Source organism: Dipodomys spectabilis, unplaced genomic scaffold (assembly GCF_019054845.1).
Source record: "Dipodomys spectabilis isolate Male_0828 unplaced genomic scaffold, ASM1905484v1 ptg000363l, whole genome shotgun sequence".
In the NCBI taxonomy this organism is placed as follows: domain Eukaryota; kingdom Metazoa; phylum Chordata; class Mammalia; order Rodentia; family Heteromyidae; genus Dipodomys; species Dipodomys spectabilis.
The window spans coordinates 4,801,205-4,823,884 of record NW_024871040.1 but is presented as its reverse complement, the minus strand read 5'-3'; the positions used below and the strand labels follow the sequence as shown (position 1 = coordinate 4,823,884).

Genomic DNA, 22,680 nt, shown 5'->3' with positions numbered 1-22,680 from the left:
GATGTACAATCTGGGGAGGGGAAGGGAAAAAACAAATTGTTTAAATAGGGATACAGGTGGACCCATTGCAACAATGAGATGTACAAGATGCTATGTTGAAAAATGAACTTTACAACTTTGGTGGGGGGGGGGGTGGGGGGAGAGTATAGTCATGGAGATGGGAAGGCAGGGATGGTAGAGCAGGGATGGTAGGGAAAAAACAAAGGAGGAGGCAACAATGCTTGATAAGAAATGTACTCATTACCTTGCTCATGTAATTGTAACCCCTCTGCACAGTATTTTCACAATAAAAAACTTATTAAAAAAAACTTTAAAAAAAAGCAGATGGGCCTGTAGTTCTCAAATGCAGAAAGCATGCACAAGGCTCTGAGTTCAATCCCCAACACCAAAAAGAAAGGAAAATAACAAGAGTGGCCGAGGATGCAGAGGAAACTAGAATCCTCATCTATGGCAGATCCGCAGCTGGTTAAACAATCTCCACATGACCTGGCTATTGCACTCCTAGGAAGGGGCCTACAATGACTGAACACAGATGCTCAGACAGCTGGACACATGTTCACATGGCAGCATTACACGAGCCACAGGGGGAAAACAACACAAATGTCCATCAACAGATAAAACAAAACATGGTATATCTATACAAGGAATATCTGGTAGCCATAGAAAGGAATGGAACACTGACATGTGCTATACAGTAAGTAAATAAATCCTTAAAGTAAATGAAAGTTAGACACAAAGGGCCACAGAGTATATGATCCCATTTATATGAAATATCTAGAAAGGTCAGAGACAAATAGATTACTAATTGTCAGGTGCTAGGGAAGGGGATCAGGAGTGGTGGCTTGCTGTATAGATGGTTCCCTTGGGAGGGAGGGTCGATGGAAAGTTCTAGAACTAGATGGTAGTAATGGACGCAATACATTGTGACTGTCCTTAATGCTACTGAACTGTAAATTAACCATCAGAAAAGTGGGCACTGTGGGCACTAGCCTTGAGTGAAAAAGCTCAGGGACAGGGCCAAGGCCCCGAGTTCAAGTCCCACGACCCAACAAAAAACAAAAAAAAATTCAAAATGTGTTCATGAATTTATTATGGCCCAGCTTTCAAAAATATGTTTCAGTTGGGTTGGAGTTGTGGTTCCATTGGTACAACACGAGCCAATGAATAAAAGCATCAGGTATCGAGTTTAAGCTCTGGTCTCAGACAAAAAAAAGAAAAAGAAGAAATGTTTCATAAAAACAAGCAAAGACTACTCTTAGGAGAGGAACACAAAGGCACAATGCCTATGTACATCAGATCATATAAAATAATATTTATCAGAATGAACCCCAGGAAATGGAAACAGGAAGAAAAAAAAGCAAAGAAACATATAGGTAAAGGTAGGAGGCAGGGTATCATGCAGCCTCCTCCAGTGTAACTGAGCCACTCCACATTCAAAGAACCTGACAATTATCCCCTTGATCAGCAAGCTCTCCCTCCTTGAGAAGCATCCATGTTCAAGCCCAACTCGCAGAGTTGCAAGCACGCTTCCAGGAAGGCAACTTCAAATGTACTCAAGTATCACAAAAATAAAATCTAATGTTTAACTCTATGTTGTGGGTTTAATGTGTTATAACAATTTTTTAAAGTCAAATTCAACTACTTTAAAAACACAGCTCAAGATAGGTCACAAATATCTATACTGCTCCCTCAAAACTGAAATGGAGACTGTTCTCTCAGAGAAGAGCAGACATGCTCTGTGAGATATGCTTTCTGGGAACTCAGAGAACTGCCCCCAGGAAGAGAGGGGGTATTGGCTTAGAGTCAACAGCTGAGTCACAGTAATGAATGAACTCAAGGCACTGTCATGAATGATCTTACTAGCAGCTTAAGAACTGGTTCTGTGATTGTTTCTAACATATTTATAAGGTACCATGTGATTTTTTTGTTGCTATGTAGTTCCTCCCCCATGGTATAACCCCTGTTTTCACTGTATTTGATGTCGGTCTAATTTGGGGAGGGAAAAGGAAAAAACAAAATGTTTAAATAAGGATACAGGTTGACCCATTGTAATAATGAGATGTACAAGACACTATGTTGAAAAAAATGAACTTTACAATTTAGTGGGGGAGTAAGGAGGGGGGAGTGTAGTTGTGGAGGTGGGAGGGAAGGGATGGTAGGGGAAAAACAATGGAGGCAACAATGCTTGATAGGAAATGTATGTACTCATTACCTTGCTCATGTAACTGTAACTCCTCTGTACAGTATTTTTACAATAAAAAACATTTAAGAAAAAGAATTGTTTTTGTGGGCTTGGAGGCTCAGCTCAGCAGGAGAGTGGTTGGTTAGCAAGTGCAAGGCCCTGAGTTCAAACTACTCCCCCTGAATTTTTTTGTTCTTTTTGCTAATCAGCAATCTTTATCATATAGGACACTCACAGTGACCCCCAAATAACACTCATCCTGTGGTGTACACTGAGGAAGGTTGGCAGTAGGAAAGAAAGGCTGAGTGTACTGAAGTTGTGCCCCATTTTATCCCCCAACAACTTTCCCAGTCTCTTTAAGAGAATAGTCATATTTGAGGGGAATTCCAAAACATCCTTGGAGGTCTTCTGTTTATCCTCAGGGAAAAGGTCACCAATTTTGTGTTCAGGACGACTGAGTTGGATATGAAATCTTGTAGTGAAGGCTCTGCAGGCCATTTGAGGCAGCCAGGTACTCCCCAGAAGAAAACCTTATTCAGATGTTCAGAAGGTTTTCGGTTCATGTTAGAACCTTCTGGTTAAGAGAAGCAGCTCCGGGCTGAGAAGGTGGCTCAGTGGTAGAGTGCTTACCTTGCATGCCTGAGGACCTGGGTTTGATCCTCAGCACCACATAAGCAGAAAAAAAAAAGCCGGAAGTGGCACTGTGGCTCAAGTGGTAGAGTGCTAGCCTTGAGCTGAAGAGCTGAGGGACAGCGCCCAGGCCCAGAGTTCAAGCCCAACGACTGGACCTCCCCCCCAAAAAATTGTTCATAATTCATAGATCTGAAAGCTACCTATCTGCAGATCATCACTGAGAAGTGAGGATGAGGTAGGACCCCCAAGGGCCCGACATCTGTAGACTATACCATGAATGCTGAGGTCACTTCTGACCAGCTAGAGAACCCTGGGTGCACAGTTTTAACTTGTAAGTCTCACTTTCCCACATGTAGATGGATTTCCTAAACCAGGCATTGGTGGCTCACGCCTACAATCCTAGCTACTCCAGAGGCTGAGATCTAAGGATCACAGTTCAAAGCCAGCCCAGGCAGGAAAGTCTGAGAGACGCTTATCTCCAATTAACCACCAGGAAACCAGAAGTGGTGCTGTGGCTCAAGTGGTAGAGCATCTGCCTTGGGCTGAAGAGCTCAGGGACAGTGCCCAGGCCCAGAGTTCAAGCCCCACAACTGACCAAAAAAAAAAAGTAAACTCTGAGAGAAATAGGAAGAAAGATATCCAGGAACAAAGTTCAGAGAATCTTAAGTTTTAGAGTCGAGAGACGCCAGATACACCCCAAAGACCACAGCATTAACAGACTTAACAGTAAGCAGACTGAGGCTACTCCACTGACGGGGAAATTTCACACATTGTGGGTTCCCCACTGCTCCTTTGGTACCCATATTTCAGGAGGCCACCTGTTTGCTTCACCCCCAAAACACCAGATGCATATTGAGAGGGCACAGGAGACTGGATTGACCATTGGCCTTCACTCGCATGGAACTTTTTACTTCAAAACGCATATGCTGCTCTCTTTCTCTTTTTCCTTCCCTTGTCCCCTCACTCCCCCTCGTCACAGTGCCTTCATCTTGTGTGGGCCAGCAGTTTGCTCTCACCCCAATAAATTCTTTTCTGCCTGAAAAAAAAAAATCATGCAACTCATTTAGAATGATCTGGGCCATCCAAGTGCAGGCTGCCTGGACATGAAATGCTCATGGGTCTTGCAGGAGCACAGGAAGAAATAATTTCAGGAAAGAGATGCTCAATGCAGCGTGCTCATCTTACAATGAACCTGTGGACTGCTTACAGCAGGGACTGAATCTGTCAATGGATTGGTTTCTATACCTAGCAGATACAGTTTTGGCTGAAAATAGCAAAGCTCTAAAAAGATAATATGCCTGCACCTGAGTGCCACCTTCTCATCTTCTCTCCAGAGCCCCGAACTCCAGAGTTTGTTTACCTTTTCTTTAATGTAAGAGATTATTACAAGAAACCATGAAACACCTTTCTTTGGATCAATGTTCTTGAGGAGCATGCCCAATGAAACTGTCACCTGTGCCCAAAGAGTCAGTGCTCAGTCACAGTACCTCTGTGGGTGGCACTTTACTCCTGACCCCATTCTGTTTCTGCTTTTATATCCTGGCTGGCTACCAGCTTTCCTTGCTGTTTTCTTGGTATAAGTCACAGGATGCAACAAGATAAAGGGGGTTTGGAGGCTGAGGACTGTAAGGCAGAAATGAATGGAAAGGAAACTAGATGCATATGAGAGACAGAAAATGATAAACGTGAGTCGTGAAAAGGTTAGATTATGCCCAGGAAAAAACATAATTTCAAAAGGCCTGACAATATTATGCTTCAGAAATAATATGAAAGTTTCTGAGAACAAAGGTCATACTCTAGATTGAATGCTGTTCTTCCTTACAATTAATTATGTCTCTGGAAATTAAATATAGTAAGTGTTAACGATATATACGTCATGACTGACTTAGAATAACAACAAAAGAAAAAAATACTGTTCACAAGCTGAGGTGCTCAGAGGAGAGGCAGCATTAAAAACAATGCACCAAGAGCCTCCCCATATAGGAGGCCAAAGGTCAAGAACTGTTGTGACCCTGCACCAAGGCCAAGAACAGCATTTTGTCCTCCTTGGCAGCTAAAGTCTAACACAAGACCACAGCTTTTGTTTTCTCTACATTCCATTTTCTCGAGAGAGACAAGCGTAGTCAATTGTAACAATCGAAAATTATTTGCTAGGTGGGCACCAGTGCTCACACCTGTATGTAATCCGAGCTACTCAGGCGGCTGAGATCTGAGGAATGCAGTTCAAAGCCAGCTCAGGCAAGAAAAGTCCATGAGACTCTTATCTCCAATAAACTGCTCTGAAAAAGCTGGAAGTAGCACTGTGGCTCAAGTGGTAGAGTGCTAGTCTTGAGCAAAAGAAGCTCAGGGACAGTGCGCAGGCCCTGAGTTTAAGCCCCAGAACTGGCAAAAAATAAAAATTTAAAAAAATAACAATTTGCTGGGTGCTGGGTGGCTCATGCCTGTAATTCTAACTACTCAGGAGGCTGAGATCTCAGAATCTCAGTTCAAAGACATCTCAAGTAAGAAATCCTGTGAAACCTTTATATTCAATTAACTACCAAAACAAAAGCCAAAACTGAGCTGTGGCTCAAGTGGTACAACACTAACCTTGAGCAAAAAAAGCTCAGGGACAATGCTAAGACTCCGAGTTAAAGCCCCAGGAGTGGCACAATTAAAAAGAAAAAAGAGAAAAAGAGAAAGAGATAATTTTTTTGTTTACCAGCCACCTATTCGATGATACTTTGTCATGGTCCAAGCTAACTGTGACACCATATGAACACATACACACAAAGGTACATAGGTGTGTCTTCCTTAAGAGTAAGCAATAACAGAAACAACTTGTAACTAATTGTGCTCTAGCTATACCACTGTCTAGGCTCTTACCCAGAAGAAAAAAGAGAAGTACGCTACTGATAGTTACAAAACTGAATTTCTAAGTGAAAGGAGCTACAATTTCCCAAATTTTACATGATTTTCACTTAAAATTATGATTTTCACTTAAAATTATCAACAGTAAGCCAGGCGCCAGTGGCTTATGCCTATAATCCTAGCTACTCAGAGGGCTGAGATCTGATGATCGCGGTTCAAAGCCAGTCCGGGCAGGAAAGTCCGTGCAACTCTTATCTCCAATAAACCACTAGAAAACTGGAAGTGGCACTGTGGCTCAAGCAGAAGAGCACTCGCCTTGAGCTGAAGAGTGCAGGGACAGCACCCAAGCCCAGAGTACAAGCCCCATGACCAATAAAAAAAAAATTATAAAATAGTACAAATAATATACAGTGACAGTAGATCTATGGTTGTCTGAAGAACTGAGAGGGAGAACCAAAGGAATAACTTCCATTGTGATATATGTTCAGTGTCTGTGGTGATAGTCTTGCCTGTGTACAAATGTCAAAAGTTGTCAAATTATAAATATGTATGTATGTATTTTTTGGTCGTGGGGCCTGAACTCGGCCTGGGCGCTGTCCCTCAGCCCTTCAGCTCAAGGTTAGTGCTCTACCACTTGAGCCACTTTGAGCCTTTTCTGCTTATGTGGTGCTGAGGAATCGAACCTAGGGCCTCATGCATGAAAGGCAAGCACTCTACTACTGAGCCACCTTCCCAGCCCCCAAATTATAAAATTTAAATATAAACAGTTTGTTAAATGCTGATGGCTCACACCTGTAATACTAGCTACTCAGGAGGTGAGATCTGAGAATTGGGGTTTGAAGCCATCCTGGGTAGAAAAATTCATGAGATACCTACCTTTAATTAACAAGCAAAAAACTAGAACTGGAGGCATGGCCCAAATGAGAGCTCCAGCTTTGAGCAAAAAAAAAACACAAAAAAAACATTAAGAGTGCAGTGCTCAAGTTTAAGCCCCAGTACCAGAATACACAAAAAGTGGTCAATTATACTTTAATACATCTATGTTTAAAGGTATTTAACAACTATAAACACAGTTAGCTATGACATAAACTCTAAGTTTTCAGGCTTTTTACTTCCAGAGTTTTATGCAATGCACAGTGATCTTCTATAATCCTAGCACTAAAGAGAATGAGGCTGGAAGGTCAAGTTTGTGAGACTGTCTCAAAAAAGAAAATAGAGCCCAAATGCCTTTGGTGAAAACTTATTTACAAAACAAAAGGAATAAAAGAAAATGGTAACAATTGTGTCTACTGGAAGATACCTGGGTGGGACGAATTTCAAACCCATGCACCTTGAATAATGTAGAACGCTTCACCACTCACCCTCAGACTGCTACATTTCTCCGCATTCCCTCCTCTTGGGACAAAAAGTTTCCTTAAAAAGTATGATTAGGGGGCTGGGAAGGTGGCTCAGTGGTAGAGCACTTGCCTTGTATGCCTGAGGCCCTGGGTTCGATTCCCCAGTACCACATAAGCAAAAAGAAAAAAAAGCCAGAAGTGGCACTATGGCTCAAGTGGTAGAGCGCTAGCCTTGAACTGAAGAGCAGAGGGACAGCGCCCAGGCCCAGAGTTCAGGCCCCATGACCGGACCCCTCCCCTCAAAAAAAAGTATGATTACCTTCTCTAATATCCACCTAAAACCAAAAGTCAGCCAGGTGCTGGTGACACATGCCTATAATTCTTACTACCGAGGAAAATAAAATCTTAGGAGACTGAAGTTCAAAGCCAGCCTGGGCAAGAAAGTCCATGAGACACTTATCTCCAATTAACCAAAAAAGCCAGCAGTGGAGGTATGGCTCAAGTGGTAGAATACCAGTCTTGAGTGAAAAGGTTTAAGGAAGATACCCAGGTCTTGGGTTCAAGCAAGGCAAGGGTATCTGAATTTTTAAAAATTCTGCAGCAATTGTCTGCAGAACTCTGCTCTCCCCACCCCCACAAACACATCAAAAGATGGTGCTTATTTTCCTTCCCTTTGTAGGTAGAAAGGCTTTGTCACAGCCTGAAAAAATGATGCCTGAAAAAGTGATGCAGACTTTTGCCTATATATTCCTGAACATGTTATGATTAATTTGGGTCAAATAATCTTTTTTTTTTTTTTTTTGGTCCGGTCGTGGGGCCTGAACTCTGGGCCTGGGCGCTGTCCCTCAGCTCTTCAGCTCAAGGCTAGCGTTCTACCACTTGAGCCATAACACCACTTCTGGCTTTTTTCTTTTTGCTTATGTGGTGCTGAGGAATCGAACCCAGGGCATCATGCATGCAAGGCAAGCGCTCTACCACTGAGCCACCTTCCCAGCCCCAAATAATCTTTTTTAATGAACAAAACTGCACATCATTTGTTATAAGATCATGTCAGATGATAACTGAGAATCATTAATTTTGTTGGAAATAATAGTGCTAGAGTTGTCATAGGCCTTGAGTCCTTAGGAGTTTAGTGAGAGGTCTACTTAATTGTTAAAATAAATAATGGCGAGGGGGGACCAAGATGGCGACGGGGCAGTAGGGAAACGCCACAGCTCTCTCCAACCAAAAAGAGAGTTCGAGTTCCAATGCTTAATCTCCCCAAGAGACCGACAACAACAAAAAGACGAACACTCAGAGAAAAACCAGAGGTGGAAAATAACAAATAAAGAAAGAGAGGAAAAGAAGAATTTCAGAACAGAGAAGAGCGAAGACCCCTCCCCCAACCTTTACTGGCCGCGCGGCAGTGCGCCAAGCCGCCGGCCAGCCGGCCCGGCGGGGGCTGCCGGAGCCCCAGAGTCACAGGGGGCTGCTTGCAGATCACCAGGTACCGGATTGCAGAACAGCGGATCGCCAGGAACAGAGAAACCTACCAGCCGGGAGTCTCCACGAGGATCCCACCCCCACCCCTCACTCTCCACCGGAGCGGAGAGGCTCCATCCCACCAAAGCCGCCCGGCACCAGCAGCGCGACAAAGGGACCTGTCGGCAGACCACCCGCCCAATCGCAATCCCAACGACCCGGCAGGGGCCGCCCAACCCAGCCCGCAACCACCCCAACTGAACTCGGATTGCAACAACAACTGACGACCTACACCACACAGAAACAACCAGCTCCAGGGTGAGTACCCCACAGGGGACAGTGTATCCCTCAAGGGAGACCAGAGCTGGAGGGAATCCCCAGACCCTGACCTAGACTCCCTACCCCAACACCCGTACCACAGGACCCACTAAAACTGGGAACTGTTCGAGAGCTCCACCAGCCGGTGGAGCACACTCTGCTGGCCAGGCCAGAGCAAGAGCGCCCCTGGAAGGGAGCTTAAATGCCCAAGCCAGGAACAGCGCCCCTGGGTCAAGACTACCAACAGTAGAAGAAATTTGAACTGTGTCCTCCAGGCTGCATAACCTAGGTGGTATACACATCAGCACAGGCCTAACGAGTGCACTCCAGGCTGGGGCCGGAACCAGGCCCGGGGATCCGGCGCCTGAACAACACAACCAACTCCTCCCAACTGAAGTAAAAAGCTGAGCATACGCCTCAACAGAGGGGAGAAAACCAGGAAACAACACTCCCCGGGAAGCACGCCTGTGACAACAAAAGACCTGGAGGCTCAGGACAAGAGAAGCCCAAACCCCACCAAAACTCCACCCATATACCCTAGGCTGGGAATTGGGCAACACAGGCTGCCAGCACCTGATAGTAAGCAGGAACTCAGGCTGATAAGGCTGATAAGGCGGCTCAGCAATAGAGTGATAGTCTTGGATGTATGAGGCCCTGGATCTGATTCCTCAGCATCACAAAAGCAAAAAGGGTCAGAAGTGGTGCTGTGGCTCAAATGGTAGGGTGCCAGCCTTGAGCTGAAGAGCTGAGGGACAGCACCCAAACCTAGAGTTCAAGCCCACAACCAGCCCAAAACAAACAAACAAAAACACATCAGGAGCCCATAGCAGACTCCAGTATTTGGGAGAGTGCATCCAGAGCATCTGATCTTCCCAAGAGCACCCGTAGGAGCAAACACAAGCAGTCTAGGCTGCTCAACCCTTCCAAAGGCGGGAATTGCCAGCAATCTACAGCAGAGAGCTGAGAATCCTAAGTAAGTCAGAATAGCAGCTGGAAATAGGCTCCCAACAGAACCCAGATCAGGCACAGACTCTCTCTACCAATACAGAATCAGCAACCAAGCAAAGACAGACACACCAAGACAAAATTGAAGAGCAGTCTCCTGAACCCCCATGCGAAAATCACAGAGAAAAATCACAAGGTTTACCACCACCCAGGACAGCAAGCTCACCTCAAAAGCCAGCAGCCACGCAGGGGAGAGCCCCAGTGGGAGCAAAGCAGGAATGGAAGACAAAAGCTACATCCAAGGGTTGCTGGAGGCAATGACTCAAGAAATAAAGCGAGAAATTGATCAGAAATTGAAAGAGCACAAGGATGAACTATCAAAAGACATACAGGATATCAAACAAAAGTTGGATGCAAAAATAGAAGCTGCACAAACCTCAGTAAGAAGTGAGATAAACGCCAAATTAGAGGTAATGCATACTGATCTCACCTCATTGAGAGGTGAGATCAGTACTCTGAGAACCAACATTGAATCCATAAAGGGATCCATTTCCTCCATGCAAACCACAATAGAAGCCACGGTCAACAGAGTGAATGAAATGGAAGGTAGAGTGTCAGATACAGAAGACAGAATACACCAACTGGACCAAAAAGTGACAGATATGGAAAAATCACTCAAATTAAACCAAAGGGAAATTCAAGAGCAAGCAGATAATGCTAAAAAATTTAACCTTCACATAATCGGAGTGGACGAAGGTGAGGAATTCCAGAGCAAGGGAATGCAACACCTATTTAACAAGATAGTCAATGAAAATTTTCCCCACCTCAAAAACGACCATCTTAACTACATCACAAAAGCTTATCGAACACCCAACAAGCAAGATCCCAGGAGAAACACTTCTAGACACATTATAGTAAAAATGATGGATCTGAATAATAAGGAAACAATCCTGCATGCAGCAAAAATGAAGAAGGAGCTATACTACAACGGGAAAAAAATTAGAATCACTGCAGATCTCTCCACACAAACAATGAATGCAAGAAAAGCCTGGGAAAGCACCATACGAGCCCTGAGAGCCAATAACTGCCAACCCAGACTGATATACCCGGCAAAGCTAGCATTCACATTCGATGGAGAACTGAAAACTTTTAATAGCAAAGAAAAACTAAATGAATACATAAATATTAAGCCAGCATTACAAAGAATTCTAAGAGGGGGGGACACAACCTGAAGAAAGCAACCAGGAACTGGGACCTGCCCCAAACAGGCATTACTAAAAGTCTAACTGAGCAAGCACAGGAGGAAAGGAAAGAAGAAAAACTTAGGAAAACGGAATGGCAGGGACAACAATGCATCTCTCTATACTTTCTCTTAATATAAATGGGCTGAATTCGCCAATTAAAAGAAAACGAACTGAGGACTGGATCAGAAAACAAGACCCATCCATCTGTTGCCTTCAGGAGACCCACCTCTCAGCCAAACATACAAACAAACTCAGAGTGAAGGGGTGGAAAAGGATCTACCAATCAAATGCCCCCAGTAAGAAAGCAGGTGTAGCTATCCTGATATCTGACAAAATAAACTTTTCATTAAAATCAGTACAGAAAGACAAGGACGGACACTACATATTAATAAAGGGAACAATCCAAGAGGAGGATATAACCATCATCAACTTATATGCCCCAAATATTGGTGCACCCAGATATGTCAAACAAATGCTCTCAAACTTACAGAATAAAATAGATCCCAATACGATAATACTAGGAGACTTTAACACGCCACTCTCACCAAAGGACAGGTCTACCAACCAGAAGATTGGCAAAGCAGCTACCGAATTAAGTGAGGACATACTTCAAGCGGAATTAACTGACATCTACTGAGTATTTCACCCTAAAACAACACAGTACACATTCTTCTCAGCAGCTCATGGAACTTTCTCCAAAATAGACCATATCATAGTTCATGCAAGGAACTTAAGCAAATACAAAGGGATCGACATAATCTCCTGTATCCTATCTGACCACAGTGGAATCAAGCTAGCTCTCAATAACAAAGCATACCGCAGAAATTTCTCTAATACATGGAAATTGAACAGCACACTCCTTAACAAGGCCTGGGTAACAGAAGAGATCAGAGAAGAAATAAAGCATTTCCTACAACTCAATGAAAATGAAAACACCTCACAAAGAAACTTGGGGGACACAGCAAAAGCAGTCCTGAGGGGGCAAATTTATTGCCCTCAGTACCCATATCAAGAGAATGGAGACAGACCAAGTAAATAATCTCATGTTGCAACTAAAACAGCTAGAAAAACAAGAAAAAATGGGACCTAAAGCTACTAGACGAAGCCAGATAACCAAATTAAGAGCAGAGATTAACCAATTAGAAAATCAGAAAACCATAACCAAAATAAACCAAACAAAAAGCTGGTTCTTTGAAAAAAATAAACAAAATTGATGGCCCGTTGGCAAGATTAATTAAAAAAAGAAGAGAGGAAACCTATATTAATAGGATTAGGGATGCCACGGGAAACATCACAACACGTACCCAAGATATCCAAACAATTCTAACAGACTACTTTCAAAAGCTATATTCTCTAAAGGAAGAAAATCTGGCAGAAATGGATGCATTTTTAGAGAAATACAAGTTACCCAAACTGAGCAAAGAAGAAGTTAACCAATTAAATAAGCCAATATCCTATAATGAGATACAGGAAGCTATCAAAAGTCTTCCAACAAAAAAAAGCCCAGGACCAGATGGATTCACAGCAGAATTCTATAAGACCTTTAAAGAAGAACTAATACCCATACTCCTCAAGCTCTTCAGAGAAACAGAGAAGGAGGGAGCTATCCCAAACTCATTCTACGAAGCCAATATCACACTCATCCCCAAACCAGGCAAAGACCCAACCAAAAAGGAGAATTACAGGCCAATCTCCTTGATGAACACAGATGCAAAGATCCTTAACAAGATTCTAGCTAACAGAATCCAGAAACACATAAAAAAAATAATACACTATGATCAGGTAGGCTTCATCCCAGAGACACAGGGATGGTTTAACATACGTAAGTCAATAAATGTAATCCAGCATATCAACAGAGCCAAGGTCAAGAATCACATGATTATCGCCACAGATGCAGAAAAGGCCTTTGATAAAATTCAACATTCATTCATGCTAAAAGCTCTGGAGAAAATAGGAATAGAAGGAACATTTCTAAAAACAATAAAAGCCATTTATGACAGACCAATAGCCAATATTATACTTAATGGGGAAAGGCTACAACCAATCCTCCTAAAAACAGGAACAAGGCAAGGATGCCCACTGTCTCCACTCCTCTTCAACATAGTCCTAGAACCCTTAGCCAGGGCAATAAGGCAAGAAAAAGACATTAAAGGGATCCGCATAGGGAAAGAAGAAGTTAAACTATCCCTTTTTGCAGATGACATGATACTATACCTCCAAGATCCCAAAAACTCCATCCCCAAACTTTTAGAAATCATAAGTCACTTCGGCAAAATAGCAGGATACAAAATAAACCCACAAAAATCAGTTGCCTTCCTATACACTGATAACGTACAGGAAGAGAGGGAAATAAAGGGAGCAACCCCATTCACAATAACCTCCCAAAAAATAAAATATTTAGGAATTAACCTAACCAAAGATGTAAAAGAACTATTTAATGAGAACTATAAAAAGTTAAAGAAAGAAATTGCAGAAGACACTAGGAAATGGAAAGACCTCCCATGCTCCTGGATAGGCCGACTTAATATAGTAAAGATGGTGATACTTCCAAAACTAATATACAAATTCAATGCAATTCCTATTAAAATCCCAATGACGTACATCACTGAAATACAGAAAACAGTCCAAAAATTTATATGGAACAACAAAAGACCTAGAATAGCCAAAACAATTCTAGGGGATAAAGACAATATGGGAGGGCTATCCATGCCGAACTTCAAACTCTACTACAGAGCTATAATAACAAAGACAGCATGGTACTGGCACAAAAACAGACCCGAAGACCAATGGAACAGAATAGAAGATCCAGAAATAAATCCACAGGCCTACAGCCAGCTGATATTCGACAAAGGAGCCAAAGACATACAATGGAAGAAACACAGCCTCTTCAACCGCTGGTGCTGGGAAAACTGGGCAGCCACATGCAGAAAACTAAAAGTGGACCCCAGCCTATCACCATGCACCAACATCAACTCAAAATGGATTAAAGACCTTAACATTAAACCTGAATCTCTGAAACTACTGCAGGACAGAGTAGGAGAGACACTTGAACTAATAGGCACAGGAAGGAACTTCCTGAACAGAGTCCCAGGGTCACAACAAGTTGGAGAGAGACTCGACAAATGGGACTACCTTAAAATAAAAAGTTTCTGCACAGCTAAATCTATCGCAACTAAGCTAGAAAGACAACCAACTAATTGGGAAAAAATATTTACCAGCAATATATCAGACAAGGGGTTAACATCCTGTATATACAGGGAACTCAAGTCCCTCCCAAACCTAACAAACCAATTACTAAATGGGCAAGGGAACTAAAGAGGGACTTCTCAAATGAAGAAATAAAAATGGCAAAGAAACACATGAGGAAATGTTCATCATCCCTGGTGGTGAAGGAAATGCAAATAAAGACAACCCTGAGATACCACCTTACCCCAGTCAGAATGTCCCACATCCACAAATCAGCCAACGACAAATGCTGGAGGGGATGTGGACAAAGAGGAACCCTATTACACTGCTGGTGGGAATGTACACTTATACAATCACTTTGGAAAGCAGTCTGGAGGGTCCTTAGAAAGCTAAAGATTGACCTCCCTTACGACCCAGTCATACCACTTCTAGGTATCTACCCTGAACAACAGGAACCAATATACAAGGACACGTGCACCTCCATGTTTATTGCAGCACTGTTCGCAATAGCTAGGATATGGAAACAACCTAGATGCCCCACCACAGATGAATGGATCCAAAAATTGTGGTATCTATACACAATGGAATATTATGCAGCCATTAGAAATGACAAAATAATGGCATTTGCAGGGAAATGGATGGAGCTAGAAGGAATCATGTTGAGCGAGGTAAGCCAAGAACGAAGAGACAAACGGTACATGGTCTCCCTCATAAGTGGATGCTAAATCCAAAAGGTTAGGTGATACGACAAAACTAACAGGACTTAAGAAACAAAGAACTCCCGCTCATCTGGTTGAACCACTACTAAATATCCCCATGCTGCTGATCACAAATATGGTATATAACATGTGAACACTGTTATATATTACAGACTGTGATAGACAATTTGCTCCAGGAAAGTTAAAACGAACTTGTGACTTTGAAATTATGTAATCACTTAATCACAATCAAAAAAAAAGTACCTCAGGGAAGGGAGGGAGGGAGGGGATGGTAGGGGGAAAACAATGGAGTGGGTAACAATGTTCAAGAGGAAGTGTACTCATTACCTCACTCATGTAACTGTAACCCTCTGTATAGTATCTTTACAATAAAAAAATAAAAATAAAAAAATAAATAATGGCATTGAGAATAAGGTTAAGTTAATAGCTAGATAGCTATTCACAGTTAAAAAAAAGAATCACGGAAGTTTCATTTGTGCTTTCAACAGCATATTGTGGTGAAGATCCAGTCTGCCTTTCATGGGAAATGGATTATATTTGAGTCACCCTACCTACTAGTCAATCAGAGAGGATTATTCCATTGTTTTTGGAGTACCATTTGGGCTGGTATCAGTGATGGTAGCTAGGTAAATGAGATTTCTATGTAATACATGCTGGTACTGGACGTACTCATTTGCCTGGACCTTATTCTGATACTCCACGATACAACACAATACTGGTCATTCTCCTCCAGGAACCGCTGAACAGTCTCTTGGTTCACTTTGGCCTTGCCTCACAGCCAGTTCAGCGGACGCAACTGACCTCAAATAATCTTATATATCATTGTAAATATGTCTGTTAGTACACTTGTACTTAAACATATGTAAAGGTACATGAGAGAAAGTGGAGAGGAGAGAGAGAGGAAGAGAGAGGGAAGGAGGGAAAGAAGTAGGGAGAGGGAGAGGGAGAGAGAATGAGTCCCTGCAAACACGCGCAAGGTTTGGGGGAGGAAGGAAGAAGAGAGGCAAGCAGGCTACATGTAAGTGTTCCAGTCAGAGTCTCAGAGACAATCTCAGTCAAGTCAGTAACCACCAGATGTGAGGGGGAAGTCAGCGGCTGATTCCAGTCCTCAGGGAGCACAGAGTCACCTCTGAGGAAGCTAAGTGGAGATGAGATACCCCCTCTACACCTGGTCCAAACTATAGATTCTGCAGCTAAATAGATGAGGTCATTATTTGAAGCCATTAAGTTCTGAGTGATACTTGCAGATAAATAGACCAGAATTTGTTCTTTTGGCCTTAAAGAGCCCATTCAGAAAGAAAACTAGGTTTTTTTTTGTCCCTCCTGACACTGTCTAATGGCTAATTAGCTTTTCCACAATCATTTATTAGGAGGTAGCAACAGCACAACTTTATAAATAGCCTGCTTATACAAATGGAGAGGTCACCCTAAATTACCAGGATGACCTCAGGCTAAACTCATTTCTAAAATCCAAAGCAATCATGTATTAAATGAAATCAACCTGTCAAACTTTACCTCTTTTACAACCGCTGCCTGGTTATGTTGGCATCCTATCCAAAGAGGACAAAGCCAAAGAACAATGGTTTCTCATGATATAAGCAAGAAAGAGACGGAAAGATGCTATTTCTACCCCCGCACCCCTCTCTTGTCTATCTTAGTGATGGGGTTTGAACTTAGGGCCTTACGCTTACAGGCATGCTATCATTTGAGTTACTCTCTCATCCCCAACCCAGACAATTTAATGATTCTTCTTTTAGTAAAATAAATAAGTAGCTCTTGAAAATGTTACTTATCTGATTTGTCTTCTATTTTGAAGCATTACTCATAATAAATACCTTCTTCTGGAAACTTACTGAAGAGCTGAGATACTGCTGGTAGGCGAGCTAGCTGAATACAAGAGTGTGAAGCTGGGTGAGCCAGCTGTATGGTCTTGGACACACACGTCGCTCCCCTCACCTGCAGAGGCTCACCCTGGCCTTTTTGTACCTGCTAATGGATGCCTCAAGTCTGACCTCCTCCAACTTCTGAGGATGGAATTTGAGGTGCTCATCAATCCTTTACATTTTATCAAGGGAAATATGTTCCCAAATAATTATTTGAAAGCCAAAAAAGAGTACTGGCAACTGAACCACTTTACTACACTCAGCAGGTGTTCCTGTCATTGGTGCAGTTAAATGAAGACAGGATGCAGGAAAAAAGAAGAGTCTTATGCCAAGGAGGGGTAGGGGAAAGCAAGCATTCAGAACTCCATTCCAACTCCAGGCCTGCCCCCTCCCAGAAACCTCCAGTAGCCAGTCTATTGGTGTGGGCAATATATTTATGTCTAGGTAATGACTCTTGCCATGTGCCAGGACTCTATTATTAAACAGCTTTCCAAATTTATGAGCTCTGAATGCAGCTCTGAAAAATGCTTACAATGAGGAAAAAGAAAGTCAGCATTTAAGAGTTGGTATGTTTAATTCCCCTGCTCCCTCATGAAGAAAAGTCTAATTTATGTTAGCAAGGGAGGAGGGGAGTCTTGACCCAGCAGTCTTATCCCATGCATGATAAACACACACATGTGTGCATGCATCCACACAACACACATCCACACAACACACATCCACACAACACACACACACATACACACACCACTGATGAAACAAATGGTAATGGTACTAGGCAATTAATTTAAAAAATTATAGCTCTGACATTTCTGGAAATAGACATTAACAGTTGCTGTCAAAATCATGTTCAAAAAGAATGCGGTAAGTACACTTGCTTCTGGGAAAACTTTGTTTCCCAGCTGCTATGTTTGGCATTAAAAGGAATCCCCTGAAAACAGGAAACAGCTCTTTCACTCCACTGTGACCAAGAAGCCATTATCTAACCTCTGCTGTGTCTAAGCGAACACAGGCCCGGAAGAACACTGACACAGAATCTCTTTCTGTTCCCTGGTGGCATCTGGTAGAAATGGGAAGTTCTTGCTCCACCATTGTGGGCTTTCTAGATGAGGATCTCATCAAGGACAGTGGATTATACTACTGTAGTTATTATCAGTTCACTGTGAAAAGCATTTGAGCATTCAACAATCCACAGAAAGAATGGGTGGGACTACAAAGCAGGCCATTCTTTCCTCCCCTTGTTCAAGTATTTTTAACCCCTGGAACATGGTGGTATTTACAAACAATAAGACCATTCTGTACATTGAGTTTCCATGCAAAGAGACAATGTCAAATGAAAAGATTTAGACTTTCAAGCTAGATTTGTTTCAGATCAAAACCCTTATCTACTGCCTGCACCTTTTAAGTTCTCACCTCTGGAAATAAGTAATTCCTGTGACCAAAGATTCCAGTTATAGAAGAGGAAACTAAACCACACAAGCCTTGCTTCGACTATCAGGAATTCCGAATGCATTATTTTAACTGCATTCTGTCTACTGACTGAATTCCCAGCCATCACTATCTTTCTACCCTCTCATTCTACTCTCTCCAACCCAAGGCCCAACTCTAATCATGAAAAGAAGATGGTGGAGAGGTGGAAGGGGGAAACAGAGAAGGACAAGGAGTGGCATGCTGCTTTCTTCCCGAGAGCCACAGCAATCTTCTTTGAAAGAGCCAGGAGTAGGTACAAATAAAAACACTGGACATGTCAGGGAAAAGGGATCCCACATGAAAAGAAGCTTTCTTCAGGGGTTGGGAAGGTGGCTCAGTGGTAGAGCGCTTGCCTTGCATGCATGAGGCTCTGGGTTCGATTCCTCAGCACCACATAAGCAAAAGAAAAAAGCCAGAAGTGGCGCTGTGGCTCAAGTGGTAGAGCACTAGCCTTGAGCTGAAGAGCTGAGGGATAGTGCCCAGGCCCAGAGTTCAGGCCCCACGACCAGACCCACCCACCCCCCCCCCCCCCAAAGAAAAAAAGAAGCTTTCTTTATTCCCTTGTCTCTTCCAGCACACAATAACCAGGAGGGATCACAAGACTGAGCTTTCAGGACTGTATCTGCACCAGGAGAGCTCAGGATACATGGAGCCCCCAAGCTTCTGAATGCTGGGAATGAGCAATGATCAGAGGGAGTGTGGCTAATACCAAATGGCAATTTCTTGCTGGGGTTAAGCAGGTACAAAGCAACACCCTGAATACGTCATACAATTTATGAAGAGTACTTCCTCTTCATTTGTCTACAAACCGTTATCACAAAGGAAGCTGTGAAGGACTATGTTTATCTGTCTACTCTTCAAACTATGGGTTCACTCATTCTGGGAGAATAAGAAGCATCTGTCTTTGCTTTTGCTTGATCAAGAGAAGGGGTATCAAGCTGATACATGCTAGAAAACTATGCTTTAAAAGTAAATATAAAACTAGATACAAGTGTCAAAACAATAACCATTTTTAGAAATCAACCAAAGGTAAACAACAAGTTAACAAGTATTATTCACAAAAACTGGCAAATATTTCAGGCAAGACCAGTACAAGTATTTGGTCCTCCTGCCTGAAACTATTTTTTTTTTCTTTTTAAAAACTGGCATTGTATACAGTGAAATTATAATATTACACTTGCATTTGTAACCCAAATAGATAGATAGATAGATAATATATATATATGATGTTAATAGCCAAAAGATGAGGGAATACATGAAGCTATACTAAGACAAAGTTGCTGTATTTCACGAAAAACGCCCCAAAACTTTTAAGTAAACGATGATGAAATTTACATTGCAGTCTTCAGAGTAATCACTAAGAAAATAAATTAAAATCAGTAATAATCAACTATCTGATGCCTAAAAGAAAAAAGCGAATTTTTTATTATGCCAAATGCAAAAGAAAGCTAAAATGGCTATATTATCAAAGTAGATTTCAGAGCAACGTCAAATGTAAAGAAGGTCATTTTATAATGACAGAGTTAAATCTCTCAAGAAAGATAATCGTAAACATTTATAGACCTAGTAACAGTTTTAAAATATTCAAAGCAAAAACTGTTAGAACTTCAAGTAGAAATCCATAATGATAGAATTTAATATCCCTCACTCAATAGATGATAGAATAAGTGGATAAAAAGAGAGTGAACATCACTCTCAAACAATGAAATCTACATTTACAAAACATTTCTCCAGCAACAGCAGAATAGCATTCTTTCAAATTGCACCTTAATCATAAACAAGATAGAACACATTCTGAGTCCTAAACTGAGTCTTGTATTTGGAAAGATTCTCTGAATATAATGAGATTAAATTAGAAATCACTGTGAAAAATCTAACATTCTTCTAAATTACCCAGGAGTTATAGAAAAGGGGGAAGAGAGAAAGAAATAAAGAGACAGAGACAATATGAAAAAAGAAAGAAAAGAAAAAAGAGAAATAAAATTAATCAGCTTCTTGGGAGGATGAAGTAAGATAGGTTGGGCCAGAAGTTTGAGGCCTGCCAAGGCAGCATTGATAAAACTTTTTTTTTAAAGGGGTGGGGGTGGGGGGGACGGTATGTGCTGGTGGCTCACGCCTGTAATTCTAGTTACTCAGGAGGCTGAGATATGAGGATCATGGTTCAAATCCAGCCCAGGCAGGAAAGTCTATGAGACTCTTGCCCTGGGTTCGATTTCCTAGCACCACACAAGCAAAAAGAAAAAAGCCAGGAAGGGGCTGGGAATGTGGCTCAGTGGTAGAGCGCTTGCCTTGCATGCTCGAGGCCCTGGGTTCAATTCCTCAGCACCACATAAGCAAAAAGAAAAAAGCCGGAAGTGGTGCTGTGGCTCAAGTGGTAGAGCGCTAGCCTTGAGCTGAAGAGCTGAGAGACAGCGCCCAGGCCCAGAGTTCAGGCCCCATGACCGGACCCAAAAAATAAATAAAATAAAATAAAATATTGAAATTTATGGAATGTCAATAAAGCTTTACTTAGGAGAATTTGTAGCAATAAATGCCTACGGCGAAAAAAAAAAAAAGAAAAAATCTTCAAAGGAAATAATAAAGAGCATAGCAGAAATCAATGAAATAGAAAACAAAACAGAGAACATGAAAAGTTAAAGCTGATTACTAGAGAATTGGGTTTAAATATTTGATAAACCTCCAGACACATTCATCTGTAGCAAAGAGAATACATAAATTATAATTTGAAAGATGCCAACACTACAGATCCTACAGATATTATGAAAAACTTATCCCAGTACATTCAACAACTTAGATGAAATGGACTGATTCCCTACAGACACAACCTAACATCATTCATGAAAAAGACTACCAAAGATCCCTGTATCTATTAAAGAAACTAAATACATAGTTTAAAAAACTCCTTCAAAGAGAACTCCAGGCTAGTAGCTTCTATAGGAAATTCTATCAAACATTTAAGGAAGAAATTGTGCTGATTCAACATAAACTTCCAGAAAATAGAAAGGAAATTCCCAACAAATCATTCTAAGAGGTCAGCATTACCTTGATAGCAAATACTGATAAAGGTATTACAAAGAAACAAAGCTGCAGACCATTATTCCCCATAGAGGCACAAATTCAAAACAAAATTTTCACAGGATCTTTATAAAGTACATCAGAAACAAATCACAGGCATTGATTTAACATTAAAAAATGAGGTAATGTAATTTATCACATTAACAAACTAAAAAAGAAAAACCATAACATCAATTAAATAGAAGCATAAAAACATTTCGACAAAATACAAGATCCATTCCTGATTTTTAAAAACTTCTGCAAAGCAGAAATACAAGTGAACTTTCTCTACTGACCAACAACAACATCAAATGGAGTTAACATTGTTCTTGGAGGTCAAAGACTGAATATTTTCCCTGTAAGAGAGAGTCTGAAAATTAGACTATTTTGAATGAAACAAAACTGGGTTTACTTCTGTATCTCTAGCTAATTTTGAGGTCTAATGGAATGGAATGGGTTTAACGGAGACCATATAATCCACAAGTTATCAAATATCTCTTAGATCCTTGAGTAAGGTAAGGATATTGGTTCTCATTATTTCTACTGAACACCGTACTGGATTTTCTAATCAAAAGATCCAAAAATGAAATGAAAGACTTAAACCATGTAGAAAATGTGATGAAATAATCATTAAAAATACCAACTAAGGCTGGGATGTAGCTCAGTGACAAAGTGCTTGCCTAGCAAGTGCAATGTCCTGGGTTCAATCCCCATTACCAAAAAAGAAAAGACAAAAAAAAAAAAAAAATACAGTAAAAACACAACAAGTATTTACAAATTAAATTATACAAGGTCATATAATTCAAGATCAATGCACAAAGCCAACTGTTTTTCTATATACTAACAAGTTAATTCAAAAATGAAAGAAAGCAATCTTATAGCATCAAAAAGAATAAAATACTTAGGAATAAATTTAAGCAATGAGGTATAAAACATGTACATTAAAAAATTACAAAACACCACTGGGAGAAAGCTTTTTGATGAGAAGGGTTTTTGACAGATTTATGTATTGCTAAATTCTCATTACTTAAGACAAACTCCAACAAATACAGAGCACTCAATAAATCACAATGCAGTTTCTACGAAAGCAGTTGTTCTTAGGCTGGGCCCCATAAAATTCCTCCAAGGGTCCAGATCCCAATATGTACAATAAGCCATTTTTCTATTGAGTTAAATTTTAAAAATGTATTTTGTACATATGAGACATTATTTATGTCTGTGCATTACTGTACCATCAAAAACAAAATTAAACAAAAGCAGCCAGGTACAGTGGTTCATGCCTGTAAGCCTAGCTCTTCAAGAGGCAGCGATTGGGAGGATTTCAGTCCCAGCAAAAAGTATGAAAGTGGCTCAGTGGTAGAGCGTTTGCCTAGAGGCCCTGGGTTTGATTCCTCAGCA

At 41.4% G+C, this 22,680-nt stretch overlaps 1 protein-coding gene and 1 pseudogene across 1 annotated transcript in view; both read right to left on the bottom strand.

Moving 5' to 3' along the window:
- Specc1l (sperm antigen with calponin homology and coiled-coil domains 1 like) overlaps positions 1 to 22,680 on the bottom strand; it is a 158,159-nt gene that overhangs the window by 17,340 nt on the left and 118,139 nt on the right. The window lies entirely within an intron of this gene.
- On the bottom strand, positions 15,361 to 21,950 carry LOC122095871 (annotated as a pseudogene).